The sequence below is a fragment of the Pseudophryne corroboree genome, chromosome 3, assembly GCF_028390025.1.
Source record: "Pseudophryne corroboree isolate aPseCor3 chromosome 3, aPseCor3.hap2, whole genome shotgun sequence".
NCBI lineage: Eukaryota > Metazoa > Chordata > Amphibia > Anura > Myobatrachidae > Pseudophryne > Pseudophryne corroboree.
In genome coordinates this window covers 116867139-116872138 of record NC_086446.1, presented here as the reverse complement: position 1 = coordinate 116872138, position 5000 = coordinate 116867139, and the positions used below count along the sequence as shown (strand labels likewise).

General features: G+C 41.5%; 18 non-coding genes and 4 pseudogenes across 18 annotated transcripts; all 22 read left to right on the top strand.

Moving 5' to 3' along the window:
- The first annotated feature begins 103 nt into the window (after positions 1–103).
- Positions 104–222, top strand: LOC135060829 (5S ribosomal RNA). Its single transcript, XR_010247223.1, has one exon. It is a non-coding gene; the product is annotated as a 5S ribosomal RNA (ribosomal RNA).
- Positions 223–329: 107 nt separating this feature from the next.
- On the top strand, positions 330–448 carry LOC135058764 (5S ribosomal RNA). The gene has a single exon (XR_010245188.1). It is a non-coding gene; the product is annotated as a 5S ribosomal RNA (ribosomal RNA).
- Positions 449–555: 107 nt separating this feature from the next.
- LOC135070136 (5S ribosomal RNA) lies at positions 556–674 on the top strand. The gene has a single exon (XR_010256309.1). It is a non-coding gene; the product is annotated as a 5S ribosomal RNA (ribosomal RNA).
- Positions 675–781: 107 nt separating this feature from the next.
- LOC134900730 (5S ribosomal RNA) lies at positions 782–900 on the top strand. The gene has a single exon (XR_010174236.1). It is a non-coding gene; the product is annotated as a 5S ribosomal RNA (ribosomal RNA).
- A 107-nt stretch (positions 901–1007) lies between these two features.
- Positions 1008–1126, top strand: LOC134900193 (5S ribosomal RNA). The gene has a single exon (XR_010173708.1). It is a non-coding gene; the product is annotated as a 5S ribosomal RNA (ribosomal RNA).
- A 107-nt stretch (positions 1127–1233) lies between these two features.
- LOC135058870 (5S ribosomal RNA) lies at positions 1234–1352 on the top strand. Its single transcript, XR_010245294.1, has one exon. It is a non-coding gene; the product is annotated as a 5S ribosomal RNA (ribosomal RNA).
- Positions 1353–1459: 107 nt separating this feature from the next.
- On the top strand, positions 1460–1578 carry LOC134886968 (5S ribosomal RNA; annotated as a pseudogene).
- A 107-nt stretch (positions 1579–1685) lies between these two features.
- On the top strand, positions 1686–1804 carry LOC135066726 (5S ribosomal RNA). Its single transcript, XR_010252967.1, has one exon. It is a non-coding gene; the product is annotated as a 5S ribosomal RNA (ribosomal RNA).
- Positions 1805–1911: 107 nt separating this feature from the next.
- LOC135070350 (5S ribosomal RNA) lies at positions 1912–2030 on the top strand. The gene has a single exon (XR_010256518.1). It is a non-coding gene; the product is annotated as a 5S ribosomal RNA (ribosomal RNA).
- A 107-nt stretch (positions 2031–2137) lies between these two features.
- On the top strand, positions 2138–2256 carry LOC134901749 (5S ribosomal RNA). Its single transcript, XR_010175231.1, has one exon. It is a non-coding gene; the product is annotated as a 5S ribosomal RNA (ribosomal RNA).
- Positions 2257–2363: 107 nt separating this feature from the next.
- On the top strand, positions 2364–2482 carry LOC135059555 (5S ribosomal RNA). The gene has a single exon (XR_010245957.1). It is a non-coding gene; the product is annotated as a 5S ribosomal RNA (ribosomal RNA).
- Positions 2483–2589: 107 nt separating this feature from the next.
- On the top strand, positions 2590–2708 carry LOC134889667 (5S ribosomal RNA; annotated as a pseudogene).
- Positions 2709–2815: 107 nt separating this feature from the next.
- LOC135069762 (5S ribosomal RNA) lies at positions 2816–2934 on the top strand. Its single transcript, XR_010255944.1, has one exon. It is a non-coding gene; the product is annotated as a 5S ribosomal RNA (ribosomal RNA).
- Positions 2935–3041: 107 nt separating this feature from the next.
- On the top strand, positions 3042–3160 carry LOC135062167 (5S ribosomal RNA). The gene has a single exon (XR_010248522.1). It is a non-coding gene; the product is annotated as a 5S ribosomal RNA (ribosomal RNA).
- Positions 3161–3267: 107 nt separating this feature from the next.
- On the top strand, positions 3268–3386 carry LOC135070135 (5S ribosomal RNA). Its single transcript, XR_010256308.1, has one exon. It is a non-coding gene; the product is annotated as a 5S ribosomal RNA (ribosomal RNA).
- A 107-nt stretch (positions 3387–3493) lies between these two features.
- LOC134900729 (5S ribosomal RNA) lies at positions 3494–3612 on the top strand. Its single transcript, XR_010174235.1, has one exon. It is a non-coding gene; the product is annotated as a 5S ribosomal RNA (ribosomal RNA).
- Positions 3613–3719: 107 nt separating this feature from the next.
- LOC135070158 (5S ribosomal RNA) lies at positions 3720–3838 on the top strand. The gene has a single exon (XR_010256330.1). It is a non-coding gene; the product is annotated as a 5S ribosomal RNA (ribosomal RNA).
- A 107-nt stretch (positions 3839–3945) lies between these two features.
- LOC135063579 (5S ribosomal RNA) lies at positions 3946–4064 on the top strand. The gene has a single exon (XR_010249906.1). It is a non-coding gene; the product is annotated as a 5S ribosomal RNA (ribosomal RNA).
- A 107-nt stretch (positions 4065–4171) lies between these two features.
- On the top strand, positions 4172–4290 carry LOC135069954 (5S ribosomal RNA). The gene has a single exon (XR_010256131.1). It is a non-coding gene; the product is annotated as a 5S ribosomal RNA (ribosomal RNA).
- A 107-nt stretch (positions 4291–4397) lies between these two features.
- Positions 4398–4516, top strand: LOC134887831 (5S ribosomal RNA; annotated as a pseudogene).
- A 107-nt stretch (positions 4517–4623) lies between these two features.
- Positions 4624–4742, top strand: LOC134889647 (5S ribosomal RNA; annotated as a pseudogene).
- Positions 4743–4849: 107 nt separating this feature from the next.
- On the top strand, positions 4850–4968 carry LOC134901748 (5S ribosomal RNA). The gene has a single exon (XR_010175230.1). It is a non-coding gene; the product is annotated as a 5S ribosomal RNA (ribosomal RNA).
- The last annotated feature ends 32 nt before the right edge of the window (positions 4969–5000 follow it).

Genomic DNA, 5000 nt, shown 5'->3' with positions numbered 1-5000 from the left:
TATACTGCCAACACCGTTCTGTTGATGCATTCCATTTTCAAACGTATTCATTTATGAACCAGTAGTTAGAAGTAGAAAAGTTCTAACAGAAACCACAAAGCTCATCTACAGCCACACCACACTGGATACGCCCAATCTCATCTGATCTTGGAAGCTAAGCAGTGTTGGGCCTTGTTAGTATTTGGATGGGAGACCACCTGGGAATACAAGGTGCTGTAGATATTTTTATACTGCCAACACCGTTCTGTTGATGCATTCCATTTTCAAACGTATTCATTTATGAACCAGTAGTTAGAAGTAGAAAAGTTCTAACAGAAACCACAAAGCTCATCTACAGCCACACCACACTGCATACGCCCAATCTCGTCTGATCTTGGAAGCTAAGCAGTGTTGGGCCTTGTTAGTACTTGGATGGGAGACCACCTGGGAATACAAGGTGCTGTAGATATTTTTATACTGCCAACACTGTTCTGTTGATGCATTCCATTTTCAAACGTATTCATTTATGAACCAGTAGTTAGAAGTAGAAAAGTTCTAACAGAAACCACAAAGCTCATCTACAGCCACACCATACTGGATACGCCCAATCTCACCTGATCTTGGAAGCTAAGCAGTGTTGGGCTTGGTTAGTACTTGGATGGGAGACCACCTGGGAATACAAAGTGCTGTAGATATTTTTATACTGCTTACACCGTTCTGTTGATGCATTCCATTTTCAAACGTATTCATTTATGAACCAGTAGTTAGAAGTAGAAAAGTTCTAACAGAAACCACAAAGCTCATCTACAGCCACACCACACTGGATACGCCCAATCTCGTCTGATCTTGGAAGCTAAGCAGTGTTGGGCCTTGTTAGTACTTGGATGGGAGACCACCTGGGAATACAAGGTGTTGTAGATATTTTTATACTGCCAACACCGTTCTGTTGATGCATTCCATTTTCAAACGTATTCATTTATGAACCAGTAGTTAGAAGTAGAAAAGTTCAAACAGAAACCACAAAGCTCATCTACAGCCACACCACACTGGATACGCCCAATCTCATCTGATCTTGGAAGCTAAGCAGTGTTGGGCCTGGTTAGTACTTGGATGGGAGACCACCTGGGAATACAAGGTGCTGTAGATATTTTTATACTACCAACACCGTTCTGTTGATGCATTCCATTTTAAAACGTATTCATTTATGAACCAGTAGTTAGAAGTAGAAAAGTTCTAACAGAAACCATAAAGCTTATCTACAGCCACACCACACTGGATACACCCAATCTCATCTGCTCTTGGAAGCTAAGCAGTGTTGGGCCTGGTTAGTACTTGGATGGGAGACCACCTGGGAATACAAGGTGCTGTAGATATTTTTATACTACCAACACCGTTCTGTTGATGCATTCCATTTTCAAACGTATTCATTTATGAACCAGTAGTTAGAAGTAGAAAAGTACTAACAGAAACCATAAAGCTCTTCTACAGCCACACCACACTGGATATGCCCAATCTCATCTGATCTTGGTAGCTAAGCAGTGTTGGGCCTGGTTGGTACTTGGATGGGAGACCACCTGGGAATACAAGGTGCTGTAGATAATTTTATACTGCCAACACCGTTCTGTTGATGCATTCCATTTTAAAACGTATTTATTTATGAACCAGTAGTTAGAAGTAGAAAAGTTCTAACAGAAACCAGAAAGTTCATCTACAGCAGCACCACACTGGATACGCCCAATCTCATCTGATCTTGGAAGCTAAGCAGTGTTGGGCCTGGTTAGTACTTGGATGGGAGACCACCTGGGAATACAAGGTGCTGTAGATATTTTTATACTGCCAACACCGTTCTGTTGATGCATTCCATTTTCAAACGTATTCATTTATGAACCAGTAGTTAGAAGTATAAAAGTTCTAACAGAAACCACAAAGCTCATCTACAGCCACACTACACTGGATACGCCCAATCTCATCTGATCTTGGAAGCTAAGCAGTGTTGGGCCTGGTTAGTACTTGGATGGGAGACCACCTGGGAATACAAAGTGCTGTAGATATTTTTATACTGCCAACACCGTTCTGTTGATGCATTCCATTTTCAAACGTATTCATTTATGAACCAGTAGTTAGAAGTAGAAAAGTTCTAACAGAAACCATAAAGCTTATCTACAGCCACACCACACTGCATACGCCCAATCTCATCTGATCTTGGAAGCTAAGCAGTGTTGGGCCTGGTTAGTACTTGGATGGGAGACCACCTGGGAATACAAGGTGCTGTAGATATTTTTATACTACCAACACCGTTCTGTTGATGCATTCCATTTTCAAACGTATTCATTTATGAACCAGTAGTTAGAAGTAGAAAAGTACTAACAGAAACCATAAAGCTCTTCTACAGCCACACCACACTGGATACGCCCAATCTCATCTGATCTTGGAAGCTAAGCAGTGTTGGGCCTGGTTAGTACTTGGATGGGAGACCACCTGGGAATACAAGGTGCTGTAGATATTTTTATACTACCAACACCGTTCTGTTGATGCATTCCATTTTCAAACGTATTCATTTATGAACCAGTAGTTAGTAGTAGAAAAGTTCTAACAGAAACCACAAAGCTCATCTACAGCCACACCATACTGGATACGTCCAATCTCACCTGATCTTGGAAGCTAAGCAGTGTTGGGCTTGGTTAGTACTTGGATGGGAGACCACCTGGGAATACAAGGTGCTGTAGATATTTTTAAACTGCCAACACCGTTCTGTTGATGCATTCCATTTTCAAACGTATTCATTTATGAACCAGTAGTTAGAAGTAGAAAAGTTCTAACAGAAACCACAAAGCTCATCTACAGCCACACCACATTGGATACGCCCAATCTCATCTGATCTTGGACGCTAAGCAGTGTTGGGCCTGGTTAGTACTTGGATGGGAGACCACCTGGGAATACAAGGTGTTGTAGATATTTTTATACTGCCAACACCGTTCTGTTGATGCATTCCATTTTCAAACGTATTCATTTATGAACCAGTAGTTAGAAGTAGAAAAGTTCTAACAGAAACCACAAAGCTCATCTACAGCCACACCACACTGGATACGCCCAATCTCGTCTGATCTTGGAAGCTAAGCAGTGTTGGGCCTTGTTAGTACTTGGATGGGAGACCACCTGGGAATACAAGGTGCTGTAGATATTTTTATACTGCCAACACTGTTCTGTTGATGCATTCCATTTTCAAACGTATTCATTTATGAACCAGTAGTTAGAAGTAGAAAAGTTCTAACAGAAACCACAAAGCTCATCTACAGCCACACCATACTGGATACGCCCAATCTCACCTGATCTTGGAAGCTAAGCAGTGTTGGGCTTGGTTAGTACTTGGATGGGAGACCACCTGGGAATACAAAGTGCTGTAGATATTTTTATACTGCTAACACCGTTCTGTTGATGCATTCCATTTTCAAACGTATTCATTTATGAACCAGTAGTTAGAAGTAGAAAAGTTCTAACAGAAACCACAAAGCTCATCTACAGCCACACCACACTGGATACGCCCAATCTCGTCTGATCTTGGAAGCTAAGCAGTGTTGGGCCTTGTTAGTACTTGGATGGGAGACCACCTGGGAATACAAGGTGTTGTAGATATTTTTATACTGCCAACACCGTTCTGTTGATGCATTCCATTTTCAAACGTATTCATTTATGAACCAGTAGTTAGAAGTAGAAAAGTTCAAACAGAAACCACAAAGCTCATCTACAGCCACACCACACTGGATACGCCCAATCTCATCTGATCTTGGAAGCTAAGCAGTGTTGGGCCTGGTTAGAACTTGGATGGGAGACCACCTGGGAATACAAGGTGCTGTAGATATTTTTATACTACCAACACCGTTCTGTTGATGCATTCCATTTTAAAACCTATTCATTTATGAACCAGTAGTTAGAAGTAGAAAAGTTCTAACAGAAACCATAAAGCTTATCTACAGCCACACCACACTGGATACACCCAATCGCATCTGCTCTTGGAAGCTAAGCAGTGTTGGGCCTGGTTAGTACTTGGATGGGAGACCACCTGGGAATACAAGGTGCTGTAGATATTTTTATACTACCAACACCGTTCTGTTGATGCATTCCATTTTCAAACGTATTCATTTATGAACCAGTAGTTAGAAGTAGAAAAGTACTAACAGAAACCATAAAGCTCATCTACAGCCACACCACACTGGATATGCCCAATCTCATCTGATCTTGGTAGCTAAGCAGTGTTGGGCCTGGTTGGTACTTGGATGGGAGACCACCTGGGAATACAAGGTGCTGTAGATAATTTTATACTGCCAACACCGTTCTGTTGATGCATTCCATTTTAAAACGTATTTATTTATGAACCAGTAGTTAGAAGTAGAAAAGTTCTAACAGAAACCAGAAAGTTCATCTACAGCAGCACCACACTGGATACGCCCAATCTCATCTGATCTTGGAAACTAAGCAGTGTTGGGCCTGGTTAGTACTTGGATGGGAGACCACCTGGGAATACAAGGTGCTGTAGATATTTTTATACTGCCAACACCGTTCTGTTGATGCATTCCATTTTCAAACGTATTCATTTATGAACCAGTAGTTAGAAGTATAAAAGTTCTAACAGAAACCACAAAGCTCATCTACAGCCACACTACACTCGATACGCCCAATCTCATCTGATCTTGGAAGCTAAGCAGTGTTGGGCCTGGTTAGTACTTGGATGGGAGACCACCTGGGAATACAAAGTGCTGTAGATATTTTTATACTGCCAACACCGTTCTGTTGATGCATTCCATTTTCAAACATATTCATTTATGAACCAGTAGTTAGAAGTAGAAAAGTTCTAACAGAAACCATAAAGCTTATCTACAGCCACACCACACTGCATACGCCCAATCTCATCTGATCTTGGAAGCTAAGCAGTGTTGGGCCTGGTTAGTACTTGGATGGGAGACCACCTGGGAATACAAGGTGCTGTAGATATTTTTATACTACCAACACCGTTCTGTTGATGC